The following is a 14,120-nucleotide window of genomic DNA, read 5'->3' as shown; positions in this document are numbered from 1 at the left end:
TATTTTGTTTGGTTGTTTTATCAGTGTTGGGTAGTTTTTGTGTAACCCAACTTGTTGGGTTATATGTTGGGTAATTTTGAAGCAGAGCCAGCTTAATAGATACATAGCTGTTTCTCAATATTACTTTCTCTAGTCCACAAAATGTATTTTTAACATAAGTTCAGGCGAGAATATATATGTATAATGTTCAAATTTGCAGTCGGTTTGTAAAGTGAATGCCAATTTTAAAGTTTAATTACACAAAGTCGGAATGTTACCGGCGTGACCACCGGGTGTCAGTGTTGTTCTTCCCCAGAGAGAACTGCTCCCTTCCCCCACACAGACGCGTCAGCGCCTCTCACTGCAACGATACCTGAAGCGGGAGTTTACTATTCACCTGAGGATTCATGAACGGTTTTTCATCGACTTATCTTTGATTTATTTGAAGGAAAAGGTTTGTATCATTGTTTTTAATCATTTAAACTATTTCTGAATGCAAAAGTATGCAAAATTATGGTTCACATGACATAACTGTTATTAAACTAGTTTTATTAGCTTCCGTTGGCTAGTCTGTAATGCCCAGTAAATCTAAACGATGTTTATGCTTGCTTTTAAATGATTTAAATATTTCGTTTGATCAAACGTTTTATGAAATATGTCTAAAACATGGCTTATTTTAATAATTTTAGAAACTTTACAATGTAACGTATTCTAATGGTTTAGAAATTCAGTTTAAAACAGATAACGTTAATATGAGGAAGAAACGTGTACGTTTTAAATAAATAATTGTTTGTTGTAAAAGTTGAAATCATAGTGATGCTTTTAATATCATGTTTAGATCATGAAACTTTAGCCTTGAGTTCACAGACAGGGTCACATATTGTGAACTCTCATTTGGTCTGTGTAAGTTACAGACATTTTTATCTTTTTCAAATGTTTTTGATGATGCCCACTTAAATCACAGTTTTGGCTCTTTTCCACAGACCCTGATGGATAAAAGATGGATATTTTTTCCTGGAGAAGCTAAAACAATGTAACTTTGAGGTTCTGATACCAGCTTTTACAAAGTTATTTACAGGTAACATGAAAATGCACTTGTTTTTTATTATTTAAAGTGATATGTTGATATTACAATGAGGCATATCAAAGCATTTCTTTATTAAGAATCCCTGCTTATTTTGCTGTGAGTATGTCATTTTCAAAAGTGGTATGTAAGGTTGCACGATTAAAGGAATAGTTCACCCAAAAATTATATTAAACTCATGATTTACTCACCCCCAAGCCATTCAAAATGCATATGTCCATAATTTTTTTGACGAACACATTTTGAGTTATTTTAGAAAATGTCTTAGATCTTTCAGTTGATTAAATGTAATGTTACGGGGTCCACTCCTTCACATCCAAAAAATGTGCATCCATCCTTCACAAAAGAAATCCAAACGGCTCCATGATGATAAACAAATGTCTTCTGAGGGTAATCCGCGCCGTTTTGTTGTAGAAATATCTATATTTAAACTTTATAAACAAAAATAACTAGCTTCCGGTAATACTGCCATCCAAGACTCCTCTGTATTCAGGACAGCTCTCATCTTAAATGCGGACGCGACCAAGATGGCGCCATTAGCAGAAGCTAGTTATTTTTGTTATATTTCTACAATAACACTGCAGGGATTACCCTCAGAAGGCCTTTGTTTATTATCGTGGAGCTATATGGATTTATTTTGTGAAGGATGGATGCAAATATTTTTGGACTTGAAAGAGTGGACCCCATAACTTTACATTTGATTAACTGAAAGATCTAAAACATTTTCTAAAATAACTGAAAATGTGTTAGTCTGAAAAATGATGGACATATGCATCTTGGACGGCTTAGAGGTGAGTAATTCATGGGTTTAATATCATTTTTGGCCCAACTATCTCTTTAATTGTATAAAATTGTCAAGCCTATCTAATCGTTAAAGCCGGTTCTGTGATTAGTAGTGAATTGCCATCATCTGAAAACAGGTGAAGCACCGTTAACTACATGCCGTAGTTCACTGACAAGCTAGCCCATATAGCATTCATTATCGCATAAATTTACATTAAAGTTTTATTGAAAATGAATGCATGATTTGTCATTTTCAGAGTTCACCAGACTTCTCTGTGTTATTTCCTGACCATGCCGAAAAGCTATTTGAACCTTGGGCATTGCATTTTCCAGACAGAATCCTGCACTTCCCAGCCAAGAACCAGGAGCATCAACAAATCACCTCCAGGTACACTTGGGAATACAATAGTTGTTTGCTGTGTATTATGACAATAAAGTTACTAATTTAACCTAAAAACATTTATCTCTACAGAACCCCATGATGATATTCCAACTCCTGTCTACAAAAGTGGGAAGAAAATCTTAAGTCTATGTAAGTAATGGAAGTATTGCACACTTTGCTTTGCAAGCAACCTAAAACATTTAATATTTTGTTTGTGAACTAGCAAGAAGACATGTTTACAAGTACGAATAGAGTTAAAACTCGGACAAGAAAAATTGTCTTTCACTCGCACATCCAAAACATTAACTTTAGGGACAAACGTTAATGTCCAGCCCTGTATTCATTAAATAATATATGCTAATAAAGTGTTGGCTATATTAAGTAATAAGGGCAAGTATGCAGGTTGTTGCAAAATCTAAAAAAATTGGGCTTACTGCCAGGTAAAGTGACGTGGCAGAATCTGAAATTACTGTGAATCTGAGTTATTGGCATGAACAAAGAGTATATTGTAAGGTTATTGAAATAAAACAGAAATTTATACATTTCATTACAATTAAACTAGACACTACATTTGTGTGTATGAAATATGAATTGTTTGGTTTTGTATAATAATGCTGCATCATCATGCATTTAGAGTCTTTGCCTGCATTCTAACAAGTGTTTTGTCTGTTTTCAACAGGTTGGGACCAACATGGTTGCATTCTTCTGAGAGGCTGATGTGACAAAACCATTCCCATTTGTCCTTGGATTGGAAGATGGCGATCTCTGCCATCAAGCCTTCGTTGTTTTTGACAGACAGTCACTCCAGCAATACACCCTCCTTGGTGATGTTGACATGTTTTAAACTTTTTTATGTTTTGGACATTAATTTTACTAAGCAGTGCACATCAGTGTGGGTGTTTTTGAAGACTGTTGTTTACAAACTCCCAAGAACGGAATCCCTTTCTATAAGAAGTCTGTGTAGTTATTTGTCATGCTAAGGTGATAACTCATGTTGATCATATATTCACTGTTTGTGCAACTTTGTGTTGATCTTATGTGTTACATTAACCATTTCTTATTACACGGTTCTCTAAAATGCTAGTTTCTGATTGGCCAGTCGTGACATTCTACTACTGCTCAAAACTAAAAACTCCAATGCTGCAAATCATTTTGACAGGTACAGTTTTATATTACACAAAAATTAAATATCAATGTCTATTAATTACACATCCGACATTAAATTTACAAATGATTAAATGTGTTCGTGACATTTGTCCTGAAGAAACTGTTGGGGCTTTTTTCTGTGATGACATGCTGCCAATACATTATCCATTACTTGTACAACTTTTTACTTGATCTAATTGTAATGTTAACTGGGTATCTGTCATTTTAGATTGTGAGATATAATACTAATATATATTATATATATATATATATATATATATATATATATATATATATTTATTTATTTATTTATTTATTTATCTATCTATTTATTTATTTAATATATAAACGTATGTATGTTTATTAAAAAGTGAAAATGCTTAATGGAAATAATTAAATAACTAAATGGTTGAATGAAATGAGACATTTTAAATGTAAACTAAAGTTTTGCTGTCTAATACAGAATAAAGAGATGTGATTTTAAGTAATTTTTATAGATTTATATTTCTGTATAATACAATTAATAAATAGTAAACTTTTATAATTTTCTGGTTTGGTTATAATTTCTTATCAATAATAAATTACTCATAATAATAAAGAACCTTTAATGGTTCTAAATAGAACCATCTAACTTTGATTCAAAGAACCATTTGGGGTTCGTTTTAATGAACCCATTAAAGTGGTTCTAAATTGAACCATTTGGGGGTTCCATATATGAAGCGAGTGATAGAACCATTTCTGGTCCGATATAGAACCATTTTTTTTAAGAGTGAAGTTTACTGTTAAGGGAGTGTATTGCGTGTATTTTGTGAAATTGTGCGTCTCGTTTATCATAAACAGTTTTGACGCATGTGCAGCAGGCACTTATTTTGACAAAACACATGATGCACACAGGATCTCTCGAGGCGCAGAACACACATTTTAAAAAAAAGGAACCAAACACGACAATACAATTTTTTTTTTATTAGCGCCCCTCAATTGAACAGTCACAAGCCACCACTGCCAAATATACAAAATAACTTTGATTTAGCAATGAAATACGTGCACTTCAAATGATATATGATGCTCAAGATTTAAACGTATTTTTTTATTGAAAACGTGACACAAAAGTGAAAATAAAATCCAAAAACTCCATCAGTTTACAAAGTTAAAACAGAGCGGACAGCTATTGGCTGAAACTGGCTTAACTGTTTTATTTTTTTTATTTGGAGGTGTATGACAGCCCGGTGAAGGGCCCTGTGCAAACGGCATGACAAACATAAAGCCTCTAAGTGTCTCAACACCAAATTCAGAGACACATTTCCTCTTCTTTTCTCACTGCTCCTCTTTTTCTCCTATCTCGAGTGTCCAGCACGGCAGGCTTTTTTCGAAGGTTCTGCCTCCGATGCTGACAGGCTGCTCTTGAGAACAGTGCAGAAAGACACACATGAAGCTTGGCAGAACACCGCTGCTCTTGTGAGCATCAGAGCTGTGCTGAGAAGCTGTCCTTGCAAGCTTGGCAGAATTAAATACCTCTTCTTCACATTAATGAGAAGAAACTATAATTTCCTTCTATCGTTTAAAGTTTACATTTAAAACATACCTGTAATTTGGATCCCAACGGCCACACTATGATCTTTGATTAATCCAAGCAAAAGATTATAACGGGAAAAAAAACACACAGTATTGCAACTTTCTAAAAATGTCAAATGGACCTCAATTGTGAGCGCATAAATTGCTCAAAATATATGTCTTGCCACACGTCATGGTGATACAGGCAGCTCCAGCGACAGAGACACTGAGGGTTATGAATGTTGCGTGAAGCTGGGGCATGGAGAGCTATCTGTCCCCCATCTCACCGGATAACCTTACAGAATGACTGGGTTATGCTGCCCCACTGACAAAGATAAATTACATTAGCTGGAAAATATTTCAGCATTTTTCCCTTACTTTCTTTTTTGCCTCGTCTCCCATTTTGTTTTCTTTTTGTTGAATTTTGGCATTTTTTGGCTTGCATACATCCGTGGGCCAAGGGTCCTTCAGCCACAAAAAGAAATACAGTTCCGCTGTGCTTTTATCACAGAACCAACCCTACTTTGACTGCACAGACTGGGCAAACATAAATCCATTTAAACCAAAAGGTTGGAATTAAAGTTGGATGCAACAAAGACTGTTGATAACAGACAGCTTAAGGTCTAAACTTTGCCCTTTTTATACTTCAAAAATCACTTATCAAAAAACTGCAACAGCAAATAAAGCACAGAAACAAGGTATGTATGAAATTCTGAAATGCATCAAATGTGTTTTACTAGATAAAAATGAGCCCTCCAACTTGTTTCTTGCATTCCACATACCATGCAATGATGAACCCTTTCCAAACAGTTGACTGTTTGTCATTCTTTTGTACTTTTCTGGGCTCTTATCTGGCCTAAAACTAATTTTATTTTTTTAATAAGACACTGACCAGAAGGAAGCGTTTAGATATCTGTGGATTTGAATTACTGGGGTAAAGGAGAAGGTATCCATGCTGGACCAAAAGGTTTCTAAACTGAAGAGGAGAATTTATAAGAAACAGCAGTCACCTTCAACCATCTGATAATTTTTTTTAAACAGCATCTCTTTCATGTTTACTATGTGATATGTTTTATACGTTAGTCGGCACACACACACACACCATCGTTCAATCATCTTCTCATGCAAATACACACTAAAACAGTTCTTCTTATATCATGCAAATTCATTCACATACACAACTCTTGAAACTATTTTCAGCCAAATACAGACTTTAGGCATACATAATAATTATTCTGTGATCTGTGCAGATGAGCAGATCTTTAGAACTGAAAGCGCTCAACTGAAAAACTCAATGTTATGCAGAAATATTCCAAAATGTATTTTACAATATAATTAAACATCAAAGGCTGAACTATTCCTATGTGATCGTGTAGCACTCTAGTGTATCGACTCCATACACTACTCTTTCACTTTACACAGAGAAAGTTACCAACCATCACAACTAATTACAAGTTTTATTCATTATTAAAAAAAACAGGACAGACTCATATGTGTTGGGTGCTTTCATAGCAAACCTCATAACCTTTCTCAGTGTAAAACTGACTGATATAGAGCTGGTTTATTTGCTTTATTAAACTTATTTTAGCCCGGTTAAATGAAGCTGTGAACATGAATAAATTAATTGAGAAAATGTTTGAATTCTTTGACTCAAAAGAACGATCTGCTGTATAATAAAATGCTCCGATTTCAACTCTTTTCATTATTATTTCTTATCAGTTACAATGAAAAAGAGACATTTTCCTTGACTGTGAAACTTAAAAATTACTTATTTGAATTAATAACAGCATTTTATATTAAATAAATGTTTATATTAAATAAAATAATGTTTAAAAATAAATGACAATGAAATATTCCATACAATGACTGAATTTGTTTGAATAACCAAATATTACACTACAAAACGCAATTTAACAGTGAGCTTAATTAGTGTAATTCACATTTTGACTGCATATCTACTGTATGCAATTTGCAAATAAAAACATTTCAAAATGTATACAAATGTTTAGGGCCATTTATAAGGTACAGGACCTATTATGGGTTTTGGATTCAGAGTGTCACACATAAGGTGCCCCTAAAAGCCCTAATAATCGGCTCAAGTACCTCAGCCAATCAGAGTGACACATGGAGATGATCCCTCTTTAAAGAAAGTGCAGGCTATGTTGTCAATATTGGTTTTGTGAATCGATAGAAGCCTAAACCCTGGTGATTTCCAAAAGACGACAGGTCTGAGGAGGACCAGTCATGTATGTGTGTATATGCTCACAGCTCGGAGTGTAATTATGTGAATCCAAATGCAAGTGTGTTCGTTTTCCTCTTGGGCAGATTAACCAAATACAAAATCCCAGGGAATCAACAGGTGAGACACTCTCTCTCTCTCTCTCTCTCTCTCACACACACACACACACACACACACACACATTCTGGTTTCCATGTTTTGTGAGGACATTCCATAGACATAATGCATTTTATACCATACAAACTGTATATTCTATTCCCCTTACCTGCCCCATTCCCTAACCCCAACCATCACAAAAACCTTTCTTGTACCTTAGATTTTCAATAAACATCATCTTGTTTGATTTATAAGCTTGTTTCCTCATGGGGACATCAAAATGTCCCCACAAGGTCACAAAAACACTGGTATTCCTATCTTTGTGGGGACAATTGGTCCCCACAACGTGATAATTACCAGGTACACACACACACACACACACACACACACACACACACACACACATACTGTACAGGAGCTTCATTGATTTTATTTACTTATCCTTAAAATAAAAGTGAAAGAAAATAACTTTTAAGCCCTGTCAGATAGGGAAACTGTACCCCTGTTTAAAATGATAAAGTGCTCTTTAAAGTATTAACAGAGAAAATGTAGTATGACATGTAACCTGTTAAATATTTCTAGAAAAATCTTTGTTTGGACAAAAAGTAACAACAACATGTCTTTTGTTAATTAAACAATCACTTTCATTCATTTACATCTGTATATGTCTTCACTTTTAGATGTAAAACTATGCTAATTGTCTTTTTTTGCAACTTGCTTAATTAGACACATCAAAATTTAATTGGTTTATGACAGCTCCTTCCACTAAATCTTGAAAAGCTGATAAAAAATGTAGTCGACACTGTTTCTTATCACTTCTAGTATTATAATTCCTCTATACGGCATAGCACTTCTTTGGTATGTAGCACACTTTCATTTATTTTTCAAGCTCAAAATGTCTTTGGTAGACACTTTCAACTTTTACTGTTTTCTCTCTTAAGTTTCAGTGTAATTTAAGTGGCAACAAAAATGCTAGAACTAAACTTGATTATACATAATTGTAGAAATGTATACAGCAAAATAAATTACAATAAAAATATATATTTTACCTAAATAAACTAGATAGAATAGTAATAGAATTAATTTACTGGTTTAAATAAGTTATGTTTGTATTATGTTTAATGCTGTGCTACCATTTTATTCATCTTTATGTTGTAGCCTATTTATCTGAAAAAAGCGGTTCACTCCTTTACATTTAAGCTGCAACATTTGATGCACCCTTATACAAAAATAAAGAGCAATAAATAAAATGAATGAAAGTTTACTATAATTAGATGTCTATTATTTCAGAAATACATGAAACGCCTGATGACCCCGGACCTGTAGATCGCTCAGCTTTGTTTACTATGTTTATAATACCACAACAAAAACTGTTATTTATTTTATCACCTTACACTTTAGCTGTTTTGAATATCTGTTTTTTTCTACAGGCAGATAAAGCACTTTAGCAGACAAAACTGGCCTCTGTTTAAAATAAATAAAGTCTATTGAGCCAGAAAAAGTGACTGTATTATTTTTTGCATGCCATTTGCTTTTTTAAGAACATTTGCTTGTTATAGTAGCAGCAGACGATTGTCCTGTCAACTTTCTTTGCGGAGGCTACTGTAACACTAAACTGACGGAGATATACAGTAACCCAATGCAATATTGTTTATTTAACATAATATCACACAATGTCTTCATTGACAAACAGGTATTTAATGTTACTTACTTCATTGCGCTTGTAAAGTGTGTCCGGTGAAGTTTGTCTTGAGATGTGACGGGAGCTGTTGATCCGCTGGGATTGACTTCACCGCTTCACACTTAAAATCCACCAGAAATTACCAACACAACCGAAAAGTGTCGTTCTGTAAGTATGTGTGTTTGTTTCTCGTGTCTAATGAAGCGTTTCGGGTGCTGAGGTTACCGCGCTTGTGCCGGGCGTCCACGGCGAAGAAATTATTAAGCCGTTATAACAAGTGATGATGTTGAGCTCCACGCCAGCCTCAGTCTTCTCTCTCTCTCTCTCTCTCTCTCTCTCTCTCTCTCTCTCTCTCTCTCTCTCTCTCTCTCTCTCTCTCTCTCTACGCAGGGCAAATAATCGGGTTTACTCTAGAAGAGGGGCGGGCTTAGATCACTCCAGCGTTTTAATTGAAAGAAGCGCAACATTAATGTGTTTTATTTCCTACCTGATAAAAGTCAAACTCAAAGTTGTCAGATTGTTAATTTAATTTTTAAGCACATGGTTTTTTATTATCATTTAAACTTACACTCATCTGATTACTTTGCTATTTTTGACATTAATTAAAGTCTCCACTCTTTAGTACTTTAAATTACTAAATTCATATAGCTGCTTCAAAGAGCACAGAAAAAAGAAAATAATTAAAATACACAGAGACATCTTGGTTAGTATCACCAAACGTCTCCATGACAATGACAAACTAATGTTTTGAAATTAGTTATTAGTATAAAGGTTTGACAAAGGAATAGAAACTTTTCAGAATCATATTGCCGTTTCTTTCAGTTCCCCATCTTAACTTACAAAGCTGACATTTTCTAATGCAGATATTTTATTGTTTAAAGAAACTGTTGCCTTAGATTTAACAGTGCCACCTGAGTCAATGACAAACAAACCAAAACTAGAGGTAAAACATAAAATCAGTTAATGAATTAATAAAACCTGCTAATCTGCCTGATAGACTGTAACTAGATCTGGTGGTATCAACTTCCATGAGAGCTCACTTCTGGGACACGAGACACTGTAATCTTGAATTGCATTTTATTGGTAATTTCAATATCTAGATCGATACGGGTTTGGTTCCACTAGCTATATGATACAATATGTTTCATCATGATTTCTGATTCACATTTTGTGTTGGCAGTTTATAACCTTTTGCTGTTTTGCAAGGCAATGGAAATGATTTACCTCAAAATCAGAATAAAACAGACCACACTGTAATTTTGTTGATTTAAAAGTATAATTATACACACCGTGTTCAATATGTCTTCACTTCTAGGGTTAGGGTTAGATCCAGCATGCAGTTTGTCTTAGTTTTACCAGAAAAACCCTCTTATGTATCAGTACGCGAGTTTAGTTAGCACCTAATAAAGAAACACAAACAAAGAGAGAAATTCTTTCTTGTTAATAGTCACATCTAGGCATAGTTTTCAGGATAGTCTGCACGGCTATGGGGGGACTATAAAAGGAATAAATAAATAAATACATAAACACTGTTATTGAGTTGCCTCTTGCATATGCATGTGGTAGGTAAAAGAAGAGGAAAGGGAACAGAAACAACAGTAACTACGACAACTACTGTATATCAGTGTTACCATGTTGACTTAGACGGTAGTCAATTGCAGTATTAACCACATACATAGTGATCCTTTGCTCTAGATATTACTTTTCTCCTATGGAATAGCCAGAGAATAGCTATTATCAGAAATTTGCAATCGTTCTTGACATTCTTTTTCCTTTCTTTTTTTCTCTGGCCAAGTCTTACTATTGTTTGCAGACTTTTACTCTCAAGCTGTCATTCTAAGCATATACTATCCTTGACTATTATGGTCAGATGAAAACTTGTAGAGATTGATGACTTTCTAGTAGAGTTGGGTCCGAGTCCACCTTTGTCGAGTACGAGTCAAGACCAAGTCCTTAAACATCAAGTCCGAGTCCAAGTCCGAGTCCAAAAGGGTCCGAGTTGGACTCCAGTCCGAGTTCTTAAAGGCAGAGTCCAAGTCGAGTCCGCCCGAGTCCAGAAAGTAATTAAATTGAAAAAATATACAAAATTTGTATTGTAAATGGTTACTTTCTATTAATACTTTAACCTTTCAACCCATTTAACCAATGGAAATATAAAAATGTATTAAAAATACCTCTATTGCATCTTGTCATTGCCATTGAACATTTTTATTCTATGTCAACTAGTTTCCTATCAAAACTGATTTCAAAGAAAAGAAAGGGATATACAGGTATCTTCTTTTTACCAGATGTCTTGCAAATAAATTCTCTATGATTTTCGTAAGCAAAACAAATTATTGCTGACTTTGAGGACATCGTGCTAGCCACGCATTGATGTGTGTGATGTGTTTGTCTGCAAGTATGATGCGACTGCTGCTGCCTGCCAGTGTGTTTGCAGTAAAATATCAGGAGGGGAGACGGTCCCGTACACACTGCATATTAATTCGGTTGTCACTTCACCTTTTAATGCTTAATCCTGTTCTGTATACACACACTCCAGTAATTTACGCTATTTACGTACAAAAAGCCGAGGACCTGGCAACACTGCAAGACCGCGCGCTGTGAAGCAGCCTCACAAAAGAAGCGTACAATACACAACGCCCGGACGGAGGTTCATTGCAAAACACAATGCTGTTAGATTATTTTGGTCAAAGCTGTGATTGATAAGCACGCGAGACAGCAGAACTTTGCTATGGTTATTTCTGTGTCAATCATTAAATTTTCGGGAGTGAGCCTTGTTCCATACAGACATGAAACGAACATTTAGGGGATTCACTCACGCATTTAAATGCAGTTGTCACTCTCGAAAGTTTGCAGTGTGTACGAGACGAGACATTAATTCATTTCTCATCTCAAGTTCATGCTGTTTTTAATGTTGCACATGACGTGGACTCGACTGTACTCGGGATATTTTCCGAGTCCAAAATGTCCAAGTCCGTGTCAAGTCCGAGTACAAATTCACCCGAGTGCGTGACAAGTCCGAGTTCATTCAAAATTGGACTCGAGTCTGAGTCCAAGTTCGAGTACCCCAACTCTACTTTCTAAACAAACTGTTGAAATGCATAATATTTAGGACATAGGGTTAACAATGGAATATAGGCTTTATACATTAGAGGTCTGTGTAATCGATATTTTAAAGTATCGCTACAGTATGTTTTAAATTATTGTATTTTACCTGCTAAACCATTAGCCAATTGTTCATGTAAATATTTTTCAATTTAGACTAAAATCCAAAATCAGAACAAGGTAAGAACAAAATTGCAGAAGCACAAATTGTTAACAAAGTAGAGTGAGTGAGTGAGTGAGTAGAAGGTTGCAATATATTTAAAAATTTTATAATAATAATAATGCATTGCCTGATCCCTTCTGATTCTATTTGGTCCTCATAAGCAAGGGGAGATTTAAAAATGTTTTTATAAGGTTAAGCTGATTAATGGAATCAATTTCCCCCATAGACACCTTACAGAAAAATATATCGAAAAACACTTTCTGTCAACTTTAACATAAAACATTTATGTTTTACATAGATTTCCTGACTTAACTTACAAACAGACAGACATACAGACACATATAGCCTAAATATTCACAAATAAATAATTTCCCTCTTGTTTTCCTTGGCTCTTATCCTATTATATAGACCTGCTATATAATCTAAACTGCTTCCCATCACTCAAAATTAAGAATACGATTTCCAAAAATTTTCTTTGCAAAAAGTGTACAGTAGCCATGATGTAATTTCATATACACATACAGTACAAGAAGCTTCTTCATCTGTTCATATTTGTAAGCAGCTGTATGATAGATGATAATACACAATTTAATGGTTGACAACAATCCTGCCTATGTTGTTTTTTTTTTGGGAGCCCGATAGTTCCCATGTGTATCTTATTATCTTCTGTCAGACACAAGTAACCTTTAGAGGAAGGAGGCTTTTTTATTATTTTAGGTTGATCCAGTAAACATCAAGACATTTTATGTTGGCAAACCAAGGCCGCTGTGTACTGTATGTGCAAGTGTGTGTGTGTGTGTGTGTGTGTGTGTGTGTGTGTGTGTGTGTGTGTGTGTGTGTGTGTGTACCTGGTAATTATCACGTTGTGGGGACCGATTGTCCCCACAAAGATAGGAATACCAGTGTTTTTGTGACCTTGTGGGGACATTTTGATGTCCCCATGAGGAAACAAGCTTATAAATCAAACAAGATGATGTTTATTGAAAATCTAAGGTACAAGAAAGGTTTTTGTGATGGTTGGGGTTAGGGAATGGGGCAGGTAAGGGGAATAGAATATACGGTTTGTATGGTATAAAATGCATTACGTCTATGGAATGTCCCCACAAAACATGGAAACCTGTGTGTGTGTGCGTGTGCGTGTGACCTGGTGCTGATCAGGCTTATGTGAAAACGCAATCTGGCAGTTATCACTGATAATATTGTCAAGTGCTCAAACAACTGACTTTTCACAGTGCAGGAAAACACTAAAGATGAACGTGACTCCAAAGTCTGACCAGATCATAGACACTTTTCTCTCTCTCCTCTTTCTTCTTAGTTTTAGAATTTTGAAGAATTACAAAGGCAGACTCATGGACTGACAGACAGACACAAAATAAAAAAATACAAGGATATTTAAATAGCATAAAAGCATTAGTTATATACCTTAAAAGTCTCAAAATGAATCTAGAAATTTTTGGCTTTTTCTGCTATGGCACAGTAAGTTTTTGTGACTCATTTTTCATTTTTCTTAAAATTTAAAATTAGGACTGAGACCATAATAATTATTGTATATGTTATACAACTCTAAAGCCACTTAATTGTATAAGAAATGTCTCTGTGCACCCAGCTTACTGAAGCTTGATCCTTTTGATTATTTTTCACTACCATTTGATGGCACACAGATGCTAAGAGAGCAAATGCCTGAATTATTTGCATTACCCACTACTTTAGACACTCTGGAGTCACCTAAAGCCAGCCATTTTCTATATCATTAAAACTTTCTATGAACCTCAAAATAGTAAATCTATGGAAGGGAAAGTTGCACTTTTATAAGTTAGGAACTACAAAAAGTGCATAACTGATGCAATCATCATGGTTTGAGTCGTCTCTTTATTGCATTTAAATAACACCTGAGCACACTAACACATACTG

General features: G+C 34.8%; 1 protein-coding gene and 1 long non-coding RNA gene across 8 annotated transcripts in view; one reads left to right on the top strand and one right to left on the bottom strand.

The window, feature by feature from the left end:
• The window catches only part of mef2cb (myocyte enhancer factor 2cb), a 143,541-nt gene extending 134,294 nt beyond the window's left edge, over window positions 1-9,247 (bottom strand). For all 7 annotated transcript variants that reach the window (XM_065263032.2, XM_065263024.2, XM_065263028.2 and 4 more), the window contains exon 1: window positions 8,972-9,247. The gene's annotated coding sequence lies outside the window, so the exon portion shown is untranslated. The remainder of the gene's footprint in view (window positions 1-8,971) is intronic.
• LOC135744716 (uncharacterized) lies at window positions 342-3,582 on the top strand. Its single transcript, XR_010530820.2, has 5 exons — window positions 342-433; window positions 963-1,057; window positions 2,104-2,234; window positions 2,319-2,378; window positions 2,908-3,582. It is a non-coding gene; the product is annotated as an uncharacterized lncRNA (long non-coding RNA).
• Window positions 9,248-14,120: the final 4,873 nt, after the last annotated feature.

This window comes from Paramisgurnus dabryanus, chromosome 5, assembly GCF_030506205.2.
Source record: "Paramisgurnus dabryanus chromosome 5, PD_genome_1.1, whole genome shotgun sequence".
NCBI classification, from domain to species: domain Eukaryota; kingdom Metazoa; phylum Chordata; class Actinopteri; order Cypriniformes; family Cobitidae; genus Paramisgurnus; species Paramisgurnus dabryanus.
The sequence above is the reverse complement of the archived record's forward strand: the minus strand, read 5'-3'. Positions and strand labels throughout refer to the sequence as shown.